Source organism: Passer domesticus, chromosome 3 (assembly GCF_036417665.1).
Source record: "Passer domesticus isolate bPasDom1 chromosome 3, bPasDom1.hap1, whole genome shotgun sequence".
NCBI classification, from domain to species: domain Eukaryota; kingdom Metazoa; phylum Chordata; class Aves; order Passeriformes; family Passeridae; genus Passer; species Passer domesticus.
In genome coordinates, this window is record NC_087476.1 from 19304250 (window position 1) to 19331663 (window position 27414).

General features: G+C 36.8%; 1 long non-coding RNA gene across 1 annotated transcript in view; it reads right to left on the minus strand.

The window, feature by feature from the left end:
* Positions 1–8958: 8958 nt before the first annotated feature.
* Positions 8959–27414, minus strand: part of LOC135296103 (uncharacterized) — a 49864-nt gene continuing 31408 nt past the window's right edge. The window contains exons 2-5 of the long non-coding RNA XR_010358149.1: positions 12270–12367; positions 11848–12057; positions 11295–11368; positions 8959–10755 (exon numbers count right to left, since the gene is read on the minus strand). This is a non-coding gene — a long non-coding RNA (uncharacterized LOC135296103). The remainder of the gene's footprint in view (positions 10756–11294; positions 11369–11847; positions 12058–12269; positions 12368–27414) is intronic.

Genomic DNA, 27414 nt, shown 5'->3' on the forward strand with positions numbered 1-27414 from the left:
GGCTTCCAGTCTTTCAAAATTTTAAAATGTTACCTCCGCATGACCATAACTTAAAGTGCAGTAGGGATTACTCTCACAAAAAAATTCAGTATGCAATAGTTTTGTATTCTACTGCTGAACTGTTCATCCTAACCCATAGTTTAACTTTTAAATTAGACCAGCCTTTTTGTTTTAATTTCAAGCCTACAAGTTTAGATGGGTGCCATTTGCAGTGTAGGATGACTCTTCTTCACTAAATGACACCAAGAATTAATGTTCAGCCAGATCTTAGAACTGCTTTTAGTCATTTTATAGGCCTGCATTTTTTTAGTAGGAGTCAGATTCTTTATTCCCCCATGAATGATTTTGCATTTAACTATGTTACTCTAATCAGATAAACAGTCTAGAAAGTAAGCCAGATTTATCAGTAATTATTTTAATTTTCTCTATATTTGTTATTTACTTAAGGTTTCAAGTTATGTAATCTGGTATAGATGTTCTGATTCTTGTAGATTCTTTGTAGCAATAATTAGCCAAGTATGACTGACCACACTTGAGAGAACAAGAAAGCAAAGGAAAAACAAACAGAGGCTGAGCTGCTGCTTCCCTTCTGTGGTGAGATGTTCACAAATGAAAAAAAGCTGGTGATGATCTCTGGCTTTCCCCATCCCCACATATCTGCTGCTGTTTTCTTCAGTCTTGATGCACTGTTTAAAGGTTCAAGAGCTTAGAGGGAGGCTTTGATAGAAAGTCAGGATTTACACTGTGTACTAACAAACAGTGTAGATTGTGTTTTCCTAGTGATAATCTTGTCTCTCCCTTTCAGCTTTCCTGTATTGTAGCCCTTAGTTCTGTCTCTAATTTAAATTAGATTAAAACAAGAATGGCCCACACTTATGAAAGAGCAGAAAAATATGGCTGGGGAAACTGTTTATATTAGAAGTTTAAAGAGTTTGGGCTACGTGAAGCTATAGCTGTGGTCAGGAATTTTGCATATTTTAGTGTTGGATTTGCACCACTGGAAAATAAAATGCTTTGGCTTGCAAGGTTGGCAGATGTGAGAACTTCCTAGCACCTCTGAACACCACCACAGCTCTGGAAAATTACTCAGACACAGAAGAAGACCTGAGTTCATTCAAGCCTTGGTGTCTCTGTTGAGACTAACACTGCAAGTACCAGCTTGGTGGGCTTTGTGGCATCACTCGCTCACAGGTGGCTGGAAAGGAGAAGTATGTTCTGTTCTGCACTGAATTGCTGGTTATGATTTTGCTTCTCCACTAGAAACTCTGCAAACCATCTTGCCTGTCTTGGAGAAACATTTGCATTAGCAATATTTAACTATGGCCACCTTAAAATCCATAATATTTATTATTTGCATTATTAGAATATTTATGCATAGAAAACTGATTTATGTGGTATTTTTAAAAATTACTACTTTAAATAGTAAATATAAAAGGGATCAAATAGAAGAAAATGGAAATGCCATAACAATTACACCTTTATTTTGTAAACCAAATCTTGAGTAGTTGACTGGTTATTACTAAGTGTAAACTAGAATGTTAATCCCAGACTTTCACAGAAAATGTTATAGCTTTACTTTCACAGGTTCTTGCAAAGCAACCAAGATACTAGTACTAAGTTTGGTCTGAAGAAAGCTGATGTCAGTGACTGTGCAGCTCATTTCACCTGTTTTAAAATCATAATCTTAATTTTCCTATGGGATTATAGAAAATTTAAGTACTTGCAATATAAACTCTAAATAAGGTGTAATCTTGGAAAAGTGTTGTAGAAACTGCTTCCCTAAGTGGACCATTTTTTTTCTGTTTTGTCTTTTTATCTTCGACCAAACAGTTGCCCATAAAAAGCCCCATCTGAAAGCTCATAAAAAATATTTAAATTAACATTAAAATATTAACATTAAAATCCCATAAAAATTAGCAAGAGATAAGACAGGATTGGAATCTTCTCTCTGCTAAGTCAGTGTGGTGATGTCATTGACACTTCATGGTCCGTCCTGAGAAAGACTCTTGTTGGGCCAGGATCTCCACACAGATAATCAAATAATATTCCTATAGTTCTGGGTAGTTCTGGATTCTGTGTATTAAGAAGAAGAAGGAATTTGGTGTCTAAGATACAAGATCAGGAGATCAGTTTCAGTAATGTCATCTTACTACAGTATGACAGCACTGAAGAGTATATTTTCATTAGGAAGAAATCCTATTCTCTGTCATGTCCCAGGCCTCTGTCTTAAAAACAGTGATGTTTTCCTAGAATATGTTTAATTTTTTTTCTAGGTATATTTTATTATGCAGGGTCCATCCTTGTGAGTGCTAGCTACAAATGAAATTCGAATCCATGTAAAAGCCATCTTTTGTGGTTTGGGCAAGCTATAAGGAAATCCTTCACTCTTTAGCGAATAACTTTGACTCTTCCAGGAGATTCAGAGAATTCTAGACAGCTTGCCAAACTGACAGGATGATGGCTCTTATCTCAGATCTCAGTTAGCACATTTGGGTCTTCAGTGAATATTCCCAAGGCTTGTTACATCAGTCTTGGCACAGCACACTAAGGAAGCATGCACAGGATCATGACTTACATGAACACATTTCTCTCTTGGGCCCTGAATAAAACCTCTGGCAATCAGGCAGAAAATCCATACTTCCCTTTTGTCTTGTAAACTTGAGAGCCAATTAGTTAAATATCTCTATAGAATACATGAATTTCCAGCTGGAGGCAGGAAGGAAACCTCCACTGAAAATGGTATCCCTTTATTGTGTGTATTTTCTTTTAATTATGAAATGTTTGATGTATATATATACATGAGTAAAGTCTTTGTGACTATAGTGATTACATATATTTATTTCTAAGATGTATATATTTCTTATGCCCTCTGTAGTCCACATGACTCTCTATTGCATGACACTGGTGATCCTGTACTTAAACAAGTGATCCAAAGTCCTCACTGAAGTGTTTTGTCAAAGGGAATGGATGTAAGAGAGAACCAGTATTTATGGTCCCATAGGGACTGGTTTCCTAAGGGAGTTAACAGACTTTTTACCAAGCAACCATCATGAAATGTCTAAATATGGAAACAATTCACAATTATTTTGAAGGAAATATTTGGGAAAATGGAAGGAAGGGGTTTTTTGAGGTGGTTTAAATATGCAATTTTGGGAGGAGAAAAATGGCCATTGAGCTACCCTATTCAAATCCTCAAAGTGTGGAATAATCCCTGAAGTAAATTGAGGGAATTAATTTGTTCAGTCCATGGTAAAATTTGTACAAAAGTGAGTGCAGGATGTACAAAAAAAAAAAAAAATTAAATCGTTAATTTTCAAGATTTGCAGCATATCTAAATACATCATACCCGCTTTTACTTTTATGCTGATTTACTGATCATCATCTAGAAAGTTCTGTTCCTTGAGAAAGGAATACCACCATGTAAGAACTGTCTGCAGTTTTTAAAATGTGGTTTTCCAAGTTGTAAATTGCAATTACTGTGTTAATACATTGTATACTCCTTTGATAATCATTTGAACTTGACAGGATGTCATGGTTTCACCCCATCCAGCAAACGAGCCCCATGCAGCCTCTTACCCCCCCACCAACAGGTTTGTGGAGAGGGTCAGAAGGGTAAAAGCTAGGGAAAAAAGCTAGAAAACTGACATGTTGAGATAAACACAGTTCAACAGAGAAAGGAAAGCAAAACAAGGAATTAATTCAGTGCTTCCCAAGCTCAGCCATCTCCAGGAGACCGAAGGCCCATCACACACAATGATCACTTGGGAAAACAAACATTCCCTTTTCTTCCTTCCTCCCCCCACATCATATACTAAGCATGATGCTGTATGCTCTGGAATATCCCTCTGGTCAATCTGGATCACCTCTCCTGGCTGTGTCTGCTCCCCAGCCTCCTCACCACCGTGACAGCATGGGAAGCACAGAAGACCTTGGCTCTGTGCAAGCCCTGCTCAGCAATAACAAAAACATCTCTGTATTATCAACCAGCACAAATCCAGAACACAGCCCTGTACCAGCCACTGGGAAGAAAATTAACTCTATGCCAGCCAAAACCAGGGGTTAGGAGTCTTGTTCCTTGTATCTGATATTAATAGGCATTTTTTACTTATTTATTTATATATATTTATTTACTTATTTATCTGTATATTAGTTATCCATGTATTAGTTATTTTTCATTAACTGGGGCTTCTATTCTGTTACAATTCTGTTTCTCTGACCTGAAGGCAATGCAGAGACCTGTGTACTGAGAAGTGGAAATGAACTGTTAGGGAGTACTCTACACAATATATCCTTCTTTTTTTTTAATGTGTTTTATATACACAATTGAACCAAAATAAAATGCTTTTTTAACACTAAAAGTCAGAGGTAGAATTAGTTGCCTAAACTAGAATAAAAAAGCAAGAAAACAGTTTTCAACTCTAGGAGTCAAGCTGTGAGTTAGCCTAAGTATTTAATAGAATTTAGGAGGAAGTTTTGATCTTAAACACTTTGGAGAGGACACTTGGCTAATGGAGCTGCTCACCTTCCTGTCTCCAGACTTATTGGATTCTACATTGATACTATTTGACATCTTGATCATAAAATATATTCTGGATCAAGGCAGACAGAGGGAAAAAAACATCTCTTAACTTTGTTTGACTAGATTTGGAGCAATTAATTGAAGGCAGGAAGGCCTTGAAGATAAGAAACAGGATGGTTTTGTTCTTGGGTTAGCTTTTGGCATGCTCAGGCAATTAAATTAAGCTCTCAATATTTAAGTCTCCCGTCTGTAAGAAAGACATAATAATGCAGGCCTCTTAAAGTCTTTCAAAATCTCTGAAGCTCACTGGTGGCCTGTCGTGTCTCAGAGAAAGCTTACTGTTACTTCTCATGTGTTATTTCCTTTCCTTGTTTATTTTTTATTTTGGTGATCTTTGCCTTTATTTTGAATAGAATTTTGGTTGATCAAAGGAAGACAAATCTACCATGTACAACACCTCCATGAACTTTTAACCAGAGGGGGAAGCTGAGTCTTATGTGATCTGATTATGACAGAAGTTTTCCAGGTCTGGGAGTGGCTGATAATGGCCTGTCACTTCCTACCAGCTGCTCTGTAGTGGAGATTTAGAATTCCCTGTCCTTTCTTCCTTCCTATCCTGTAGATGGAGTTAGGCATGTGAAGAATTAGTGAGACCATACTTGTGCATATCTAATTCCTGTCAGATAGCCTGTGCCCTTAAAAATAAATTCTCAAATCACTTGAACATCAGATTATCCATCTGAAACTAAACTGAAGGAAAAATGCCAGTTAATATAATTTGAAAACAAACATAGAACATTTCAGAATTTCATTGAACCCCAGTGAACTTGAATTCATCATCAGACAATGCGTAGACAAAAATATTGTCTTTGCTAGCAGATAGAATTAAATTTTTATCAGTTTAATTTTCTGAGATGTTTAATGAGTTCTAAATTCCATCCTTCATCAGAATGTCTGATGTTTTCAGACAATCTTCATCCTAAATTAATCTGGAAAATATTGTCTTCACATTCTGTTAGCATATTTACCAAAATTAAATTTTCCCAGGAAAGCATGGACTCAGAGAAGACATGCTTCTACTTTCTCAAAACACTAGTTTCTGCAGCCATACAATGTTCAATCATCCTAATAACAAGTTTGTTTCTTTCAAGTTGTTCATCAAGAATTCCTGATAAAGATGTAAAAGATGTCCCTTTCATAAATGTACCTGATGAAGGATGAGAGATAGGCTAATTTCACAGCTGAATTCAAATTCTTCTGACTGAAGATAGGTATATCTTTATAGCTTGAATTATATTTTCATTCCCTTCCTCCAAAAGGAATTAGCAACTTTAATTCTATTATAGGAAGTTCAATTAGAGATTTCTCTGTAAAATGTTGAGCATAGAATTAAAGTTAGAAAGAACCTGCACATTTCCATCTCATTCCAACTAACATTTTCCAAAAAGTTAGCACAAACAGGCCAATGAGTTTCAAAGAATGGCAACTTTTAGATATCTAAAAACCAATGGAGTAGACAATGCCTGGGATAACTGGCAATTATGTGAGCTGCTTGAAGACTACAGGTCCATGTAATTTCTACATTAGCTGACAAGCTCTGTTTGGGTGCAGCCCTGCTGTCACTTCTCTGATCCACCCTTCAGTTTGCCTTCTCTTCTGCATTGGTTGCTTGCTCTTTTTCCTCCCCTTGTATCCTTAACTACTCATCTTAGTCCTTCTACTTCCATTAGATTTTCATCCAGGTTTGCTCGTCTCACTCCCACTTTGACTCCACATTGGGCTTAGTTGGAAAATCAAGCATGTCATCAAACTCCAGCAGAGCAATTAGTCTAACACAAGAAGACATTGCCTGCAAACCTGATATCTGGATTATATCCATGATGTAAGGATGACAAATGGTTTACTAAATAATAGACTTCATAAATGCATTATCATTTCAATTAAGTGTTCCATAGCATTTCTGAAAAGGAAATAAGAAGTGAACTGTAGTGCAATTCTCTGCTGAGCTTCACAGGCAGGCCTAATTCTAGGTTTGTGTAAGATGCTTAAAAAACTGGTTGGCACATGATATCATCACCAGACACTAGAGTCATCACCAGAGATATAATTTGATGTATTTCTTGTGGTTAGTGGGCCACATTATTCCCCTTTGTATAAAAGCAATGATACATCTGTTAGGAATTGTACTAGGCCTTTGGGATTTTCAAATGCAGCTATGCAGGTTTGCAGATGTAGCTCATTGTAAATGGTTAGATAATGAAGATTTAGATTTGGGGGGTGAAAGGAGAGGGATGTATTCCATATTTCATTTTCTTAGTATTATAACTGTCCTTATATTCTAGTTCACTTAGCAGAAGAGAGGCTTGAAAAATAAACATTTTATTTGGTTTATTTTTTTTTTCAAGAAGTGCCAGCTTCTCTCACAATGATCTCTTTACACAGCACTTTGCCATATAAATGTCATAATTTTTATCTCAAAGATGAGATGAACTGACTGTGGTATGAAGAGTTGGTCTTATACAATGACCAGCACACAAGAACAATGCAGGAATTTCCGTAGTGATGCATAAATATTTGCCATAAAATCATATTTTAATCATTGCCATTCGATCTCTGAAATGCAGAGACAAAAGACAACTTCAGTTAAACTTGATGTTGTCTTGGCAATAGATGAGGATTGTTTCCTTTGAAATTTTAGAGTTCCAATGAAATTAAAAAAAATAATTTCAATGAAATATATAGATCTGAAACCTAGTTTGGACATTCCAGTGTATACGTCTTTCAGCTGAGTTTTAACATGTAAAGAAGTACATTCAGAGTTGTAAAGCCTGCAAACACAGCCAGCCAGACAGTTCTTTCTTTTAGAATACTATCTACCCAAACATTATTTTTAGGCCAGCAGCTTAGGATGTCTAGTGAAACAACTGGTCTTTACATGTGCTGTTGAATTGTGTATATCTGGGACAAAACCTCTTGTCCCTGACAAGTGCCTTTTCCTGTATATACTGTGTCCTCCCTATTCACAGCAGTAGTTAGGAATTTACCTCATTTACCTCACGTTGATGACATTTCAGGAAAATTTGTGAAAATAATTCAGGCAAAACCTTGTATATCTGTATGGGGGAAAACTCTGGTCAGCCTGTGAAGACATTTAAAACACTTTTTTAAAGGTAAATCTACCTGAGAAATCCTGGATATTAAACACCCCTGTGCTTCAATGTCCAGAGTTGCTTTAAAGGCTTATCTGTCCTGTCAATATCCAGATTCTGTGGGCTGGTCTGTAACAGTCCCTGGCCTCTGCATACAGGAAGATTTGTTATTCACTGTCTTTAAAACCAATGGCTGCATAAGAGAAGCTCCATCTTGAGCCAACTTGGGAATTTCTTGTTATGGATGTCACCATGAGACCATATATGAGCCGAGCAGCAGATGGAGCATTGCAGTTTAGCGGGGTCTCCTCACATATTCCTGATCCCTGCCTGAGGCTTTGCTCCACCTACAAAGTCACTGCTGGCAGAAAATGTCCTTGGCTGCTCCAGGCCCAGGGCTGAGCACACAAAGTTCCTCTTTTCAGCCTAAAGATAGATAGACCAGGCCCCTCTCTCTCAAAGAAGGGAATGGGGATTACGAAGGATTTTGCCACATTTTATTATATTGAGGGGAAGCACGGGAGGACTTCAGCAAATGTTGTGGCTGGTGATACTTGTATATGTTAAAGAGTTTGCTGGCAATTTCAAGGGCATTTGCAACAAGCTGAACATTGCTCAGTCTGGAGAAATCAATTTTTTGGGCTGCCATTTGACCTTGGTCACTTTTTCTTTTTTCAAAGATCTTTTGCTCTCAAAAGTGCAAACTTCAAGTGTGTCTTTTTCCCAGTAAAATAATTTATAAACTTATAACAATCTTATGAATTTCTTTTAACTCCTGCTAAAACCACCTGGTTTACACTAAATTGCACACAGGTTTGAGGCCTTCTCTCTTCAGTTTCAGTTTTACAGGACAAGTCTGAAAAGTACATTCACAAATCCTTAATGTACCCCCAAATCAGGACACTGGGCAAGCTACTGTGTGTTCATTTTACCATTTTACGCCTTGCAAGCCTTCTGACATTTTAATGTCCTTGACAGAAAGCAGCAATGATACGTTTACTATTTGTTTTGCAGCTGAAAAAAATCAGAAATATTTTCTCTTTTATTAACCAGACCAGCTTGTGGACACCAGGGAGTCCTTATAAACCAACTTTTTTCAATATTTTACTTTCTTCCAGGTGGCTGATGAAAATAATGCATCTGTTCCAAATCTCAGCAGACCCACACATTACAGACATTACCGGAGCCCTAAAACAAACACGTTGTGTAAGGCTGGAAATGTTTCAAGAGTTCTCACAATTATAAATTAATCTGACATTCACTTGAGAAACGTAACAGCTTGGAACAAATTATCTTTCTCAACTACCTAGCTACACCTCCATTTTCCTCAGTGGGCAGAAGGGGTAGGAAGGCAGTGGGGCAGGCAGATGGGTTGAATGGTGCTGAGCCAAGAAAGGGCAGAGGACATTCCCAGAAGCCCAAAGTCTGTGACTGGGAATGAGGTAAGAAGTTACCAGTCCCAAGTTTTACTCCTCTCTGGTGGTTTGAGCTGTAGTATTCATTGATTTAAATTGAGAGTGATACATGAAGAGAGAGTAACTTCTTAATAACTCAAAGCAGACCTCTTGTGCCAGAATTAACTCCTTTGCTTACTTTATTTAAGCTATTTATACATAGTTGCATCAGGAAAATCCTCCTTGTGACTCACTTCACAGTTTCATGGAGATTCTGGAAAATCTTTATGACCACATGGATATTTTAGCTTGTTTCTACTTGGGACAAAGCCAATACCATTTATGTTTTCTGTGATTTTAAAAAGTTGTGTTTGTTTTTATTTCTTTAAATAATTTTCAACAATATTTTATTCCCATTTAACAAAAAATGTTCACTTTAACTATTCTGGGCTGTTTTATGGTAACCTCATTTTCATAGATTAGTTTTTCTTAATTGTTCATCTTTATAGATGGCAAAGTTAAAGCACTTTTATCTCTTCAGAGGTTTTTATACTTTTAACTGTCTTGCTGTTATTTTGAGACATATTACAGTAGAAACAATTGTGCAAAATTTTGTGTTGCATTAACTTAGTATTATTTTAAAAATGTCACCCCTTGTCAAAGACCCAGAAAAATACCATTGCTTATCAGTATAATTTAAAAAAAACCCTGGGCTTAAGTACTCTAAATAATGCATTTCCGAGCAGGAAGAAAATTTATCTGTGAGGAATAGGACCTGAGGGAAATGCAAGATGTATGAAAAAAGAGAATAGGGGAAAGAAAAGCAAACAGAGATTTTATTCTGTAGAAGGGCTTAAGTTGTTGATACAACCAGTGCATTTTTACGACTTCTTTTTAAAGGTGAATGCCTTAAATTATTTTATGTCCCATAGCTTGACGTGATGCCAGCCTGTCTGTACTTAGACTGTTGCTTGTTTTTTGACTTATGCCTGTTTCCAATTTCTGCTTTACTGTAACCTCTTTTAGTCTTTTTGTATTTATTTTTCTTTATTTATAGCATTCGTTAGTTCCCCTCCAGTTTTGGGCCATGAAGTGTGTGGCAGGGAAGGGCAATGTTTTGAGCCTGCCTTTGTACAACTCCCTTAAGGCTCTTCCTCAGCACATGCAGGAGTAAAAACCAGCTCTGCACTCAGATATCTGAATTGGATGCCCAGCCCATGATATTATCAATCCTTGCAGTCCTCACAATTACTGACAGTGAGCTCTGATAATCCAAAGACCTTGTTCTTTTCTTTTGTCATGCCCCACCTGTTGGAAGTGATAAAATCCAGCATGGCTGGAGAAAAAGGACAACTTTGTAAATCCAGTACTTTTATACTACTTGATTAATGATGCATTCATGTGGTTGAAGTGATACTATTCTTTTCCCCAGGACTCTATAGACCTAGGCATTTTCACTGATTTTTTAATGTACACTGACAGACCTTATACAGTTGGTGGTGTTTGAAGCAAGAGATAAAGGAGAAAGGAGATAAGAGGGTGAGTGCATATGTTTTTGCTTTGAAGTTTTGTCCAACCCGCATCTTGCATCCATCTTCTTCCTGCTGCTGCTAACATCTTTCTTCTGTGGCCATCACTTTTCTTAGACTTGTGCCTCCAGTGAGAGAGAAGGGATGTTGGAAAGTAAATAAATCTAGAAAAAAAAGCATGAGGGATTTAGGTTCCCCTTCTCTTGCATCAAGAGAAGACAGACAACAATAATGGTAAAAATTTCTGCCTTATGAGATATAAGAGATGAGAAATATAATTTCTAAATTTGGAAAGTAAATTGGTACATGCTATTACATCTGGTAAAGTAAATTTCTTTACCAGATGGACATGTATGAATTTGAGGATTACAGGGACATGTGAGGATGATTTGATTAGTACAGTGGCAGACAGTAATGCATGATGTATATTGAGACTGCTGTATTAACTGCATGCTGCTTATGGTTCACTGATGGATCATGTTTTGGATGGACCAGACCTAGTGCAAGTGTACACTTCACCTCTGAGATGTCAATCTGTGCATCACGTCCAGTGGGCCCCATGTGTCCTGGAACCCTGTCCAGATCATTCCACATACAGTAGATTCCTGAATAACCTTATGGAATTCCAAAACCTAGCACATGTATACGTATTTCTGCCTAGGAGGTGCCACTCAAAAACTGCCAAGAAAACAGTGTACCTTACCTAGAGCAGAAGGAAGACATCTTGAATCTGGTCTCAGAAGCTTTGGTAGTTCAGTTACATCTGTTGCTGAAATTCTGGAAGTGAAATGCAGGAATGAAAAATACATTTTTCTCTACAGAGTACACTTAATGTGTTGAAATTTTTCTTCTGCCTTTTCAAATAATGGGAGAGATTTCAAAAAACAATGCCTGCTGAGAATGATGAGGTGACGGATTTCTAAATTAGCATTTAGAGCCAATGTTTCTGAGATCAGAGACACAACATAAAGAGTTCCTTTCAGTAGCAGTCATTTTTCTGGTGTGAAGCCCAAAAGAACTCTTCAAGCTTTAGCATGAGATGCAAGAAAATGCATTTAAGCAATCATTTGATAGAAAACACTAATTCGCTAGTTTGAGCATTGTGGGATGCTCAATTAGTAATTTAGACAATTACTAAAATCAGTTATGGCTATGAACTGTTCACTGTTACAGTTATTAATATAGTGGTATTCTAGTCACATTTTTATATGTTTTGGTGTATAGATAAATGTTTTTAGAAAGTGTATTAAACATACCTGAATATTTGAATATTGAATATTGGTGCAGAATATTTAGTGCAGATTTGATGTTCACATGTAAAATCATGTTATGAACTTCAATTACTGTGCCAGGTGTTCATCTTCCCCAGCTACTTCCTCCAATTCTCTGCCTCAAATTCATGTTCCAGATCCTCTTCCTTTCCCCTGTGCTCCTCAGGAACATTTCCTTCCTGCTCTCTGAGATCTCTACAGCAAAAACAAGATTATGTGTCTTCAGTATACCAAGCTGATCTCTCATACACTCATCATTATGAAAATTTAATATTTTTCTCTATGAAAATTCACATAAGATTATGCTGTGACAGCATAATCAGCTTAGTGAGCTCTGGTGAGAATGCTGCAGATATGGTGGTGTTAATGGGTACTTCTGCCCTGGAGTAAGGCAATCCTACTTATACCTGGCAGTGGCTTGGATGCACGTCTAAAGATGACTGATGTTGGGTGCTGAGCAAAATGAGCTGTGGGACTTTGTTCAGAGGATACCCAATTAGAAACCCTGAAAGAGGAGAGATTAGCCTATGTAAGCCTTGGCAGTAGCAGGGAAATAATAATTACAGGCTGAAAATTACCTCTGCACCTCAAGGCCGATCGTAAAACCACAGAGCCTTGTGCCAGCTCTGTATTTTCCATCCCCTTTGTGATACTTGGATCTTTGTTTGCATACTGCAAGTTATAATGGCAGTGTGCATTATTTCTAGGAGGCTGCAGAGATCATGCCTTTTCCTTGCTCCAGTCAGAAAGGGTCTGTTTTTCTCATTTCTTTTCCACTTGTCCTCAGAGCAACTGATTGTTCCTTTGGTTACCATGGGGACTAGAAAGACATTTAGCATATTCATACACAGTATTTTTAGAGGCTGCCTTAAGCCTGCACAGTTCCAGTAGCTCAACACCATGCTATCTATATTTATGTAAAATTTTATCTCCTCTCTGAAGGAAATGTGCATTATGAGCTCTGGACAAGCTCACAAGAAGGAACAAGTACCACTAGCCATATAATTAGCTCATTTTTTTCCATTTCTTCATTCTGATTTTTAAAAGAAACTTAAAAGAAAAATGGAGGGGGGGGTGGGAGAAGGGAAGTCAATTCAACCCTTTTAAAACCTCTGTGTCCAAAAGCAGAGATTGCCCTTAAGCCAACAGAAGTATAATTACTTTTGTCTTACTCTCTTGGACATAAATGACATACAGATGTAATCAATACTAGAGAAAGTTAACACAAAAGGCCATTTCATTTGTGTTCTGGGAGTAATAGAACAAGAATCATTCCATGTTATTATTCATTAGATCAAAGCTGCATTAGACAAGAATGTTATATTTATGTTCTAAACTTGGATTTCCCTCAGCAAAGGGCTTAAGGCCCAAGCTTTAGTGATTAAGTTAAATAGTGAAAGTCTGATTAAAAACTTCAATGAAAAAAAGAAATTAAAAAATCCTTGACCCATGGTTCACATTTATTTCTGCCTTATTTTACTGAAAAAAGTAATTGTTTTTTAAGTACCCTGGTGGAATATTGTCCTGTTTATTTTTTCAGTGCATCTAATCACACGCCAAGTGATTTTGGATGTTTTGGTGCTAGAGCAGAGATGCAAGGCACTTGAAACTGTCTTCTTCTTGGCCTGCAAAATTTCAGGTATCTAAAACCACTCAACAGCTTAGAGATCCTTGCCCTATCTTTAAAACAATGCCCTCTTTAAGTGGAAGCTCATTGTAAAATAGTTCTGTGGCTGAACCAGTAAATCCTCTGTCCCTAACACTGGGATATTTTCTTAAGTGTCTCCCTTACATTTGCTGGGCTTTGGCATTGTAAGAAATAGTATCCTTACTCTTTTTGGAAATAAAGGGAAATTGAAAAATCTCTGGAAAATACCACTTCAAATTTGCCCCTTTCTCTTACATGAATAACTATGTCTCACACATTCTCAAAAGCTGACCTTCCCTGGGCTTTCTTTGAAACCTGACCCTTTTTTACTTCTATTGTCAAGGCCCTTAAAGGCTGCTTATCAGATGGTTGGCCAAGAGAGAAGAAATAAGGCTTCATTTCTGGGCATGGGTCAGAAAACTACAGTAGACCCGTCAGAAATCTCCTATTTACAGAAAATTTCCCCTAAGAAAGAAACGTTTTCTTAGAGCCAATTACAAAAGACATATGGCTGTCTAAAATGCACTGAACATCCAGCTGTCCCCATGCCATCTCCAGGTTAATGCATTTCAGCTCTGTCCTGCAGAATTATGCTATACCACAGCTACTACATCCTTTCCTGCTTCTCTTCTCCATTTTAATCTTATAGAGTCATTTGCCCCTCGATTGGAATATGCAGCAAGTGTTTGTGTGAAAAACACTCAGCAGGAACCAAGTTGTGTGTTTGATCTGATAAAGCCTCATATCCCTGACTCCCTGAGCTGTTCATGCTATGAGGTTACGTGAGAATTCATGCATACTTGGATATGATGGGATTCTAAAAATAAGACTCCATGTACATGCACACTGACAGCAGAAATGCCAGACATTCCTCACTGCTCCAGGCTTTTCTACTGAATGTGTGTGCATATGAAAAAGAAACCAGTCTGAGGAATGAAACCACCTCCCATTAAGGCAGAACTCTTAAGAATTGATTTAGCAATTTCTTTGCTAATTGTCCATAGATTCTTTGTTTCAAATAATTGGCAGCTGTAGCCCAAAGTACTGTAGGTCTCCTCCTGCCCTTGGCTATTCTGTCAATTTGACTAATTTGACTAACTGAAAAAAATCAAAGAGAGGGCTGCAGTCAAAGGAAATTTGTTATTGAAACAAAAGTGGATCTGCTTCCCTGCCAGACTTTCCATGGACAAAAGGGTATTTGTTTTCCCCTTGGTACCCACTGTGGCATGGCTTTCATTAGAAAGTTAGTGGGCCAAGGTTACAGCTGTACAGGATTGCCAGCCAACTTTTGCAGCCAAATGGTCTACAGCAATCCATGAGAGCACAGCTGTCTCATAGTACAATGAGGTGAGGAGCACATGATGAATAACTAAGTCTGTGTCTGTGGGGGAAGTGGGGAAGGGGAACAGATCACCAAGGATATTGCAGAATGCAAGTAACAGAAATTATTCAGAACATTTGCTGTCAGTGAAATGAGCTATGTATCTGATAGTGCCTGAAAGAACAGATGGATTGAAGCTAGTATGTCACATCCAGCTCATCTAATCTCTGGCCAAGAAGGGCGGGGAAAATTTGAATTCCCAGCTTCAACATAATTTATTTGCTTATGGTTTCCAGTAAAATCCCAAAGCTGGAAAAGCCTGTTTCCCATTTCAGATGCAGCCAAGATTTTCAAAAACAACAATTCTCAGGAGATTTCATGAAATTTTTTCCAAAACCACATAACTATTTGAGAAGATTTTGGCATGGTTGGTTCTGCCATCAACCCAAGATGTAATTTTGGTAAACTCCAAGCATAAGCAAAGACAAAAAAAATCTCTCTTTCAGCCCATATTTACTATGAAATGTCTATATTTTATTTACTATAGAAATGTCTACATTTGAATTCAGTAGTACTGAACAAATTGTATTTATTGAATTTTATCCACCTTCCTTTGGACTTTAAAATGCTGTGTAGCATCAATTGATTCTAAAAACAGCTATCCTTAAAATCAGTATGATGTGTGTTAAATCAAGAATAAGTAATTTTTTGTTCCTTTGAAACTTTCTAGAGCCATGAGAGAACTGATATACCTTGCTAATCCTGCTGGTCTTCCACACCCCACCCTGTAAGCCAGGACACCATTTAAGCTTGGGCACAGCCTCTCTGTCCCTGTCCAAACTGTTTTGTGTCAGTTTGCAGCTATTTCCATCTTCTTTTGCCCCGACTGTATCCTTGTGCACCTGGATCTGGGGGTGTTGACAGACCCTGCTATCAACCCATAGTCCTGCCCAATTTGCTCAGCCCTGTAGGACTGCACCCACCTGGTGAGCCCTTGACTTGCCCTGGATCACCTCCCCTGTCGTTTCCCTTAGGCAGCAGCTGGCCCTTGCTATGCCCTGGCATAAAATTTTATCAATGGATTTATTTTTTCTTCTTTTCTTCTTTTAAACAGAAGTACATTTTTTGTGCACAACTCCACAGCACTATTTAACTCTGAGCTGATGGTTACATTTGGATTCTGTCTTTAAAGAAACAGAAATATGGTCAAATTTTGTAATGAAATTATTTGTGTAGCTTGCCTCTGTTTCTGACTCAGCTCTTTATGTGGTGTAAACACTCTTTGTACAAATACAAGCTGATGCATAGTATGGGGAAAAAAAGATTACAAGATTGGACAGTCCTCAATGTTTGGCAGTAGCTTCATATTTTCTGAGAGCCTTCTGTTGCCAAAAGCCTAGCTCATGAGGGTGACCTAAGCAGTAGTGATGGGTGAACTGGCTGCATGGACCCTGCTCCTGATACACTCGCATGGGAGAAATAAATCATAGTGGCCAAACATCTTTAGTACCAATCAGCACCAGAAATGGCCTTGAGTCTTTATGTCCTCCTTGTTCTTTTTGTCACTTTTAAAGTCAGAAAAGATTAAATCATGCCATGTTTTCTTCCCTCAGCCCTATCTGGATTACCCAGTCCTAATTCCTTCAACATTTATGGGCCATGTTTTTAAGACCTTCAGTAATTTCTGTTGCTTGTCTGGACTGACCCACATTCTTCTTGATCTGCACTGCCCAAAAATGGACATGGTGCTCCCCCTGAGGTCATGCTACTGACAAGTTACTTCATGTGTTTTGCAAACAAAACTATTGTTTATCTATCCCAATGTGGTACGCTCTGTTTTTTTGTAGCAGCCTAACACTGAATAACTTTCAACGCATGGCTCCCCATATTTTAGAGACCCTTTTCAATAGCAGCAGAGATCATAATTATTCAGCCTGTCGTTACACAGCTGATCACTCTTATGAACAGAACTTGACATTCATCCCTGATGAATTGCATTGTATTCTTCCCCAGACAATATCTCTAATAGTGCTCAGTGATTCTGTTGAAAGCCTATTTTTAGAATCAATTTTCTTAGCAGAAGGTGACTAAAGCCACTGTCACTGATGCCAGATTATCACAGGTAATGTTTGCAGTGCCAGTTCCGTCCCTCCACTTTTGAGTAGCTCAGACACTGACAGCACAAAAGACAGCTCTGCTTAGATACTTGGGGTCAAGCATCTACAGGCATTTTTAAGCATTTAAACTTCTACTGCAGGCAATGAAAATATAGTTCAGTGTAACTTATGAATATTTGAGGATTATTTACTTAATCAGCCATCAGTACAGTGATTCCTGAGTGTCATTTGAGATGCCCAAATCTGGCAGCAGAATAACAGAACTCATGGAACTTGGGGGCCATACTGGATAGCAGCAGGGTGTCAAAAAGAAGATCCTTTCAAAAGGGCCTTTTAAATGATACTGGATGTCTCTGATAGATGGAACCAACCCTTACAGAATTAATATACATTGAATCTCCAGAGGTCACTTTCAAGTCTAAGTATTCTGTGATTTTTTGATAGTCAGTGAAAGGAGGCAACAGCCACAAGTTGTAGCAAGAGCAATTCCAGCTGGATATGGGGATAAATATTTCATTGTGACATTGGTTAAGCACTGGAGAGGAAAGGCTATGGGATCTTCATCCTTGAAACAGTAGAAACTCAGCTTGACAAGGCCCTGAACAGCCTGACCTGGCTTGGTAGATGGCTCTGAGACAGGAGTTGGACTAGAGCCTCCAGAGATACCTACCAACCAAACTTTTTTCATTCTAAACAGCATGCAATGTTACTGTAATTTCTTTAGTATTGCTTTCACATCACATTTAATTAGGCAATGAAAAGACAGAAGAAAAAAAAGGGAAGTGTAGGAAGTAATTGAAGCTATTTGGTTTCTTTAATTGAGAAAAACCAAAAGTCCATGGCAGCGACTGCCATTTAGTTAGCTCAGCACCCTTAATTAAAATAAATAGCATTTCTTTATCAAGCCTCTTTATCAAGTTTATGGTTTATTTATTCCTTACATGACACTTCATTACTGTCAGCCATGACCTGAGAAACTTGACAGATGGAGAAAGAACAGCAGTTCACTGGCAGAACTGGAAACAGAATGTGCTCTTCCAGTGTTCAAAGCTTTAGACAATTTTGCCTGTTTCCTGTTGGGAGAGCTCTTTTTTATACTGCTGTTTTAATGGATAGACAAAACGAAATGAATGCCGTGCTTGTTCACACTTGAACAAAATATGGTCAGCTTGCTAGGTCATGTTAGAGAGCACTTCACGAGAAAGGATCTTTGCTGATGTAACTTTCAATTTATTTGTCTTAAATGACATTAATGTAATCTGAGTCCCCATGTTCCAGTGAATTCCTGAACAGAGTAAAGGGAAGTCATACATGGACTCTGTTTTTTCTCCCAAGATCCCAGCACAAAATAGAAATGGGAAGAAATAGTCACCATAGGAAAAAGCTCTTCTGTTCCAGCTGTTCTATTATGACAGCTTGAGCCCCTGAACGTTTCGTCTCCCGTTGAGCTACTCCTTTTCCTGTCTTGTTTTCTCCAGCCTGACAGCTAATTTACTGGCTCCCTATTCAATTCTGCCTTCCTTCAGACTTTTTTTTCACTGCCTGTTTTATAACATTGCTATCCTTTCTGCATTCATTTTTGGGTCATGGTGGTGTGGACTCCTGGCAGGTCATTGTAATTAATCATGTGCATGAATCCAATCTGCTTTGCCTCTCTGAGGAAAACATACAGTGGGATTCCAGCTTTCCTGGAAAGTTTTACTGTTTGAGCTTTGTTGTATTCTCCATAAGTTTTGACAGGACGGGATATCTTTCTATTTGACTCTGCTTTTTCCTTTGGCAGTCAGACAAACAAACCCAAAAGTCAGGCACTATTGCTTTACTTACAAGGTTTGTACAATTTATCTGGATTTATTTTTCCCCTGTTGGCTGAATGGATTTCTTGCAGTTAAGCTTCTGTCTTGGATGCATAAATCAATTTGTTTCCCACCTTTTTTCTATCTGCATTTATTTGTACACTCATACCTGACAAAAGGTGATAATAAACAATGGGCATGACGCTGGCAAATTCCCTATTTAGGACTGTAAGTAATTGTAGGAAATGTTTGCAAAGAATGCTACTACTGGTGAAAGCAATAAAAGATGTTAATTATTGTCAGAGAACTATGTGTGCATTCTATTCAGCGGTGGTTGGAAGCAGATGTTTCAGCTTGGTGTTAGAGGCTGCTGTGGCAGATCCTACTTATTGGAAGTTCTGTCTCCTTGAGCAGTTGGAATCTGGTTCATACCTAAAACCCGAGTACTTACATATCAAAGAAAAGTTCTGGGAGTGTTTTCTATCCTCTGGATAATTTTACTATTCATACAAAGGTCCAACACATTGGAAAACATCTAAGCTATTTGGCTTCAGTAATGCCATGTTTGAATCTTAAACATGGCATTACTGAAGTAAAATGTGTTCACTCTTCACAACCTCTAAAATGTACAGGAATATCCCTTAACAAAATTCCTGCAGAAATTAAATACAACAAAATACAATGTTCAGAATAGATAGACGTTCTGGTAAAGTTATGAGCTTATGGAAAGGTACGAAGATGCGGATTTTTCAGTTTAGCAGACATATTGGAAAAAATATAATGATGTTAAACAGAAGCAATAGCATTGGTCTCCAAAGGAAATACATTGTTTTAATCCCCATATCCAACTCTCTCTTACATCAATAATAGCTGAAAATGACAATCCACGGTAATAGAAGTCTGTAGGTGTGTTAAGATGACTGCTTCTTGGAAAACTGGAAAAAATATGCACTGTGGATAATGCAAATCTTAGTTATTCTAACAACACTGATCACAGAACCAGTTAATGAGTGCAGATGCCACTAATCACACATAGAAAAATGTGGAGGAAAACAGAAAAGAAAAACAGCTGATAAAATACAGTATTTTGATGAAGACTGTTTCAGATATGGAACTGTGCTAATTTGGGGGAGATCCATTTCACCTAAAACCTCTATAGCAATAAATTAAATAGTGTTATAAAAGATCCAGTTTACAATTTGGATTAAGCCATCCTGCTTTAGTGGGATAAAACCATTTATTATTAATAACACAAACAGTTTCACGCCTGTTGCCTCAGTACCAGAAGTGGTTCCTGGGCATTTTTAACTTTGTAGTATAGCTGTAGACCTAATGTCCCTTCCTTCCCAAGTAAAAATTTGAATGCCTAAAATTCTTCTGTGTTTCAGACAGGAATCTTAACAGTTTTAACTTCAAAAGATGTCCTGAAATTACAGGCGTCAATACTTACTAGGCACATTCTAACATAGCTTGAGAGTTTCCAAGACCCATTAATGGACATTTTTCATTCAATTCATCTCCAGAGGGCTTACTTCTGGCTTACTTCTATGCTCAACATTTTGCCTTTGAAAGAGAATGAAGGCAAGGAGCTTCCGTGCACCTACTCCGTATTTGTGTGCCTCTTTTGAACAAAATTGAAAGAAGAATTAAATTTTCTTCTTTGCTGCTGCAATTCTCTAATCATTATTCTGTTAGGCCAAAGAAAAATACCACTACACTCCTGGTTTTATCCATGTGTACCACTGTACACATGGTTTTGCCAAGGAAAAGCCAGGAATATGCTGCATCCTTGTTCTGTGTACCTTTAAAGACAAATGTAGATTTCTAAATTGCCCAGAGACTAAAGTGGGAGGTGGATTTTACTTATGATACTGGAGCTGCAGAACGTGCTTCTGCTGGGCAGAATGGCTGTCCCTTTCCTGGTTTATGGTAGTGTTTCCATCCTCTAAACAGGCAAATCAGGCACTGCTTTTAGACAGTCATAGTTCAGGTTCACAAAGACTATGCTTTAAATGTTATTCAAATGATCTGCCTTGAGTTCATTAAATGCTTATTTCATACCTATGATATGTGAGACTTTATCTGGCAGAAGTGCTGCCTAGACCATTCTAAGCTTAAAGACAATACAGAAAATTACAGGTTTCAAGTTTTTTCATGCTGTCCTTTAGAAAACTGCTAGATTTGTTTTGCAGTGCTGGGAACTTACAAAGCCAGGTGAAAAAAAAAAAAAGCAGCAGACCTTAAAAAGAATGAGAAAGATTCAAGACCTACTCTGAACTAAACCTATTTATTTTTACAAGGGGCATGTTATACCTAATAAAGCTGTCTACAGGAATCTTATATTATCAGGATCACAATAACAAAATTGGACAGAAAACTGGGGTTTATACTACAAGGGTAATTAAGTCCAAAATGAAGCTTGAAAATAGTCATATAAAGTGACTTTGCTCTGGGAATACTTAAAACTTATGGCCAAAAATGTGAAAGGACATTCATTGGCTCAGAATCTGAGACATTAATTTTGAATCTGTCTTTATTTGGTCTGTCACAAAAGGTTACATATTTACAAGGCAGCTGTGCACCTGGGGCTACTCTGTGGCACTGAGGCCAAGGGGCAGGGAACAGAATCCATTACCATCCTGGACACCAAAGCAGGTCGTACATCCTTTGAGATCAGTTCCTAGACTGCTTTAACATTCAGGCCATACCTGGAAATTGTTTGATAGAGTACTTGCTGGCCCAGGAAAAATGATGCCAGGGAATGTTCTAAGAGTTTAACATATTCAAGTTCCAGTGCCCAGGAATGTTCCCTGGCAGTGCTTGATTTGTTAACACAGAAGAAGCCAAAAGACTTTTGTTTTAGACACTTAAAATGACACTTGAGACGCCACTAGCAAAAGATGATCTCTACAGAAAATGAAAGTACTCACTGCAGAAAAAAATGCAAAGGAAATGTGAAGATGATGGATGAAGAGATATGAAAGATGCAATTAAAATACAATTTTTTATTGGATAAATCACTGAAAGAATCAATACCTATTAATCTTACTTGATTTTAAAATTCCGAGAAAAACAATGGCACTACCTTTTTAAAACTATCATTCTGATGGCATTATGCCTTTTCATTCTGAAGCATTACTGTGACTCCTTCCACATTCAATCAATATTGACCATCTTTTCTATCATCTTCTCTATCATTCTATGGATGTACCAATTCAATAGAACAATAGACTTATGGAACTTTAATCCTTATGTGTTATTCTTTCTCATTTTCATTCTTCTCATTGTGTTTTAATGTTTTATATTCTTTTCCTTCCAATTTTTCAACTTCTAATTTATATATTTTTAGTATTAGTTTTCTGAATTTTCAAGATATCACTCTAGTTTTATAACTGTCTTCTTGTTTACTGGGTTTGTTTGTTTGTTTGTTTATAGGCTTATTACCTTTTGGACATGAAGCAAAATACCCATAATTGATTTCTAACTGACATATGCCTAAATTCTTTCTGTTAGCTGACTTGGCTCATAATTCTTTTCAGTTCTGGGAAATGTCTCCTTTCAAAGCACTAATTATGTATATTATTGCTTTGGCCTTTATTGTGCTTAATATAGCAAGACTGATCAAACTGAGTTTTTGTACTTATACTGTCATTAATTTTTGCTTACAGAACAAATTTGACTTTATCTCTCACAATGGGATTTCAATTTCTTGCATATACATGGATATAGAATAAGAGAACTGTGTAATGCATGCTGAAATTTCAAGGATGTTTAAGTATTGTCAGAATCACATTCTTGTATTTTATTCATATTGCTTTCACTGTATAAGAGATTTATGTTCCTTAATTGTTGGGCTGATGTTTACACTGCTACTCATTCTGTTCCATAGAACGAATCAAAGATTTTAAAAAACACAGCAAGCAATATTTCCATCTTGTAATCTATTTTCTACAGCTTTGATTCTTGAAATTTTAAGATTATTTTTGGTCTAAAAAAGAATTTCCCAGACAATTATTTCCATATCAATTATGTAATATTGAATTTAAGATTGCAATAATTAATTAGATTGATTTAATAGAATTAATTATTTAATTTCATATCAAAGATATTTATTCCAACTCCAGGTAGGGAAGAAAACAGGATCTAGATCACAGTTCATGTTCTACTAGCCATAAGAATGAATTTAGGAAGATAACTTTTTATTTTGAGGTTATATATTTAGAGAAGTTTCATAAATCTGTTGAATTATTTTGGCTTCCTTATTATATGGCGTAGAGTTCAGCTATGCTCCTATAACTTTGCATTTGCCCTTTTAATTTTCCTATTTCCCCATCTTGTATTTATAAGCTCTCTTTTTAATTGCTATTGATGAGAAAACATACGCACATATTTTTCTGTTCTGTTATTTATATTCTAAAAGATGTGTGAAAACAGAGATGAAGGGAGTTATTTTTAACCTATACGTTATAGCTGACAACACACAGTAATCTAAATGAAAGGTCACGCACAATCTGATATTTACAATTTTTTTGGCAGCACGTTGCAGTAAGCAATAAGAAGATGAGTTTTACCTTATGCATTGTCCATCACCATAGTAATTATTGTCTAAGTTCAGAGAAAATCTTTAATCCAGGGTAGCGATCAGAGGCTATATGACATTTGAAACTACTTCTAAGAAAGAAATTAAAACCTTATCTGGAGAATTTCTCTGCCAAAAGAGGGCAAGTAGAATAAATTTTCATCAAGCTTTATCACTCAAGCTGAAAGAGAAAAAATTGCATGTCATTCCTTGGGTAAGGAAACAAGGGTTGTGTAGAAAAAAAGAAGTAGGTACTATTGTTTCTGTAAGCTCAGTGGAACAACCCTCTAGAATCTTTCTATTTAAATTTCATTTTTTTGTCTTGATTAAAAATGCTACTATCCACAGTTATGGTTCCATTTTGTTATTCTTTTCCTAGGGGACCAGCAGCATTGCTGTTTGCACTGTATAACTATCAGATCCTACTCTCTAAATACCAAGATGCTGAAAGAACTTAAAAATCACAGGTGTTTCTGATGAAATATAGCTTGCAGGAAGAGAATATCATAAGCAATCCAATTTGGAATTGCTCCATATAGAGGAACAGGAGTAGTGTGTGCTAGAAAACACTTGGAGGACTTTTGTTTAGATATTTAGAAAAATCAGGGAAACCACCCAAATGAAACTATAAACTAATTGTGATCCATATTCATAGCCAAACCAGGAAAAATTAAGTTAATAGATTTGTTTCAGTATATAGAGCTGGCTCTGCCCTGGAAAGCCTCAGACTGTGGTTTATAATTCTCTCCCTAATGGCTGCTGAATTGCTAGCTCCCATTCACATATTAATTCTTTGCAAATGTTTTTTGGTGCAAAGACTCAAGATGTTCAGTCTTGAAAAAGGCTCAGGCTTCAAAGCACAGTTTGTCTTTCCTTCTTTCACATATTCCAAACAGCTTTTTTTTTTTTTTACTAAACAATGGGAAATACCTTTCTCACAGTGAGATTTACTTCTCCTTACAAGTATCTGACAGTTATCCTTGGCAATAATTTTATTGTAAGAGGAGGCAAAAAAATTTTCTGAAAGTTCTGGGGCTCTGATCATCTGGCAGCTAAAGGATTCCAGCACAGCTTTGCTTGGCCTCAGTCTGAGAGTATGGAAGCTTTAATTGTCCATGTGAATACCTTAAACCAAAGGGAGCCTGAATGCTGAGAGGCATTTCACAGTATATCTGCCTGAGAGGATATATATTGGAGAGTTTATCTGTTCCTATGTCTATTTCACAATATTTTAGTTATCAAAAAATCTATTGTACTTATTTACATTCATTGAATAATTACATAATAAATACATTAAATAATTGAATAATAGCCATACAGGCTATTAATGCATATCAGCAGTTTCCCCTATTCATTATCTTTCTCCAAATTCTAAATCACATAATGGAACAGTATGATTTCCTGTTGATTCCTGATATAATTTCGAATTATTTACAAAAACTTTACAAACTGATGCACGCTGATGTTATTGGGAGTATTTCCATTCCATAATAGGCTGTAAATCAGACATATTTTGGTAAGTATAACATTTTCAAGAAATAGTTTTGAAAATTTTTAAGAACATACAAACCAATGTCAAAGCTGGGAGAATTCTAATGTGTGGCAATGAGCTTTGTAATATCATAAATATGCAAAAAAAAATAAAAATACCATTCAATGATAATCCCACAGAAATCAATGTGAAATGACTTTTAAAATTCTTTCTTATCAGGAATTTTAATGTCCTAACTTTTTTCCTCTTCATTTAATAAGCCACTTCTTTTTCCATCATTTGCTCAGGAACTTAATACAGGCAAGCTTACTATCATGGTGTTGCTATCATCATGTTTTGATTCCAGCCATGAATGCTCCTATATTCATAAACATTTTTGACCATGGAAACAGTTGTCCAGGAACAGTCCATCCCAAGTCCAGTAGAGGTGTCTGCACCTTGTGTTGGTAAAATACTATTCTGTGAAGGGCAGCAGCTGTGTCAGCTCTGTGCACAGGAGCAACCTAAATAGGAATAACACTTGGAGAATCCCCAGATAAAGCTCCATAATAGTTTTAAAGTTTCCCTAGTTCTTAATTTGACTTTGTCTAATGTGAACCTTAGTATAACCCTCATTGGATGTCATGTGGTTTTACTTTTGCAAACAGCTGCATTCAAGAATGTTACACTTGTGTGAAGTGATGGCTTTCCCATCCCTGTGATGTATCAGATCCATTGACTGGAGAATAAGCTGAAAAATCCACTCTGTGTTCTTGGGCATGAGGACTGGAGAACTAAAGAACATTGTAACCAGGTTGTTATATCAATATTTTCAGTGAGGTGAAGTTAATACCATCTGGAGATCCAAAGCATGTATTTTAAATATTGGATTTCTGCTACTTTTTGTGACTTTACAATTTAAAATGTATTCTCTATATGCAGGTCTAGGAAAGATAACATTAAGGAACTATGAAGGACAAAGGGCTATATTACCTGTAAGAATTGTTTCCCAAGGCAGACTCTTTATCTTAGTAGAGAATCAGAGGCTTGATTCAGGAGAAAAGAAGAAATCAGCCTGACAATTCTAACAGGACAATTTTGACTATTCGTACCCTTGAGATTTTTCAGTTTCATTTCTGTTACATTAGCTGTAAATCAACATGTGAATACAGTAAATAGTTAATCAGAAAAAAACATTGTAATCTGTAAAAACTGTAGTTTTCTTTCCCCTCATACTGAAGAAAGAAAATTTAAGAACAGTTGTTACAAAAGCATAAAAACTGTGAAACAAAGATATCTGCATATTTTCAGACTCTTGACCATGTGCTATTTTTCTTCTTACCTGCTTGATTTCAGAAATGTTTAGTTGAATCACTGCAATTGGGACTTAAAAATTCTAGAGAAGAAGGGGACACACTATTTACATTAAAAGAATTACAGTCTTGTTATTTGCAATAACAAGATGTTCCTTCTTAAATGGGAAGGTGCCAAATGTCTTTGAAATATCAGAGAAAAAACTGTGTGAAGCATGTATTTCCTCTGGCATTATACAATATTTTTATAATGGATGAAAATCTAAAACATTTTGGAATAAGCTTTAGATTAATAAAATTCAAATCAGAAAGAATCGGTATGAGAACACCGATATAATTAGTAGCAATCCCTTGAATTTATGGTTATGCTAGTCTGAAAAGTCTTTCTATGTGTAATTGCTAATTGCTAGAGTTTACACCTAATGAAATGGGCTTGCATTTCTTCTGGTCTACAGAGTAATAATTTCATGGACATTTTTTTTTCCAATAAAAGATTTCCATGGAGACTACTTTTCAAATCTAGTCTGAGTATTCACTGCCAGAATGGCTGAGTTCCAAAAATTTTGTGAATGTATGTTTTTAAGTGTTGCCATAATTAATTCTGAAGTCTTCTGTCAATAATATAGATTCAGTTCAGAGAAAACTATCAAAAGTATTAACACATTGCCTCTTGTATACCTGACTTTATTAGAGGATGATATATGATTAAATCCTCAGTCAGCATAAATCAATCTAGTACAACCATGAGGATTTTTGCCAGCTCTGATCTAGTGTCTAGTCAATCCTTGGCCTGTTCTCTAAAACAACAGATAAGTTTGCCAAGTTGGACATAGTAGCTTAATTTGAATTCTGCTTTGATATGAGAAAAGTTTAATTATAGTATCTATCGAAAATGTTTTGTTTGATGTCACAGGTAAAATTAAATTAATTTAAATTTATTTCATAGCCGCTTCTCTTATACTTGGTGAGGGTTTTTTCAGAAGGTTTGTACAGATTCAGATAGCAGTCTGTCATTGTTTGTTTTGGATCTTGACCCAGCTTCTACAGAAGTCAAGGGCAAACTCCCACCGGCCGCTGAGACAGATTAGTCATCAAAGGCAAAAAAATCCCTAGAGTACCAATTCTTCACAGGGATATGCAGAAGGAGATGATCACACAGCAACAGTAGTCATTATATAGAAGGGAAATTTTTTTTCTGGGGATGAAGCATTCAGGATGTTTATTAGAGCTTTTGTACTGTTATGTTCTGGAATTAGCATGCTTTTCTATTGCAGAAAAATAGCTGGCTTTTTGCCAGGTAGGATTTT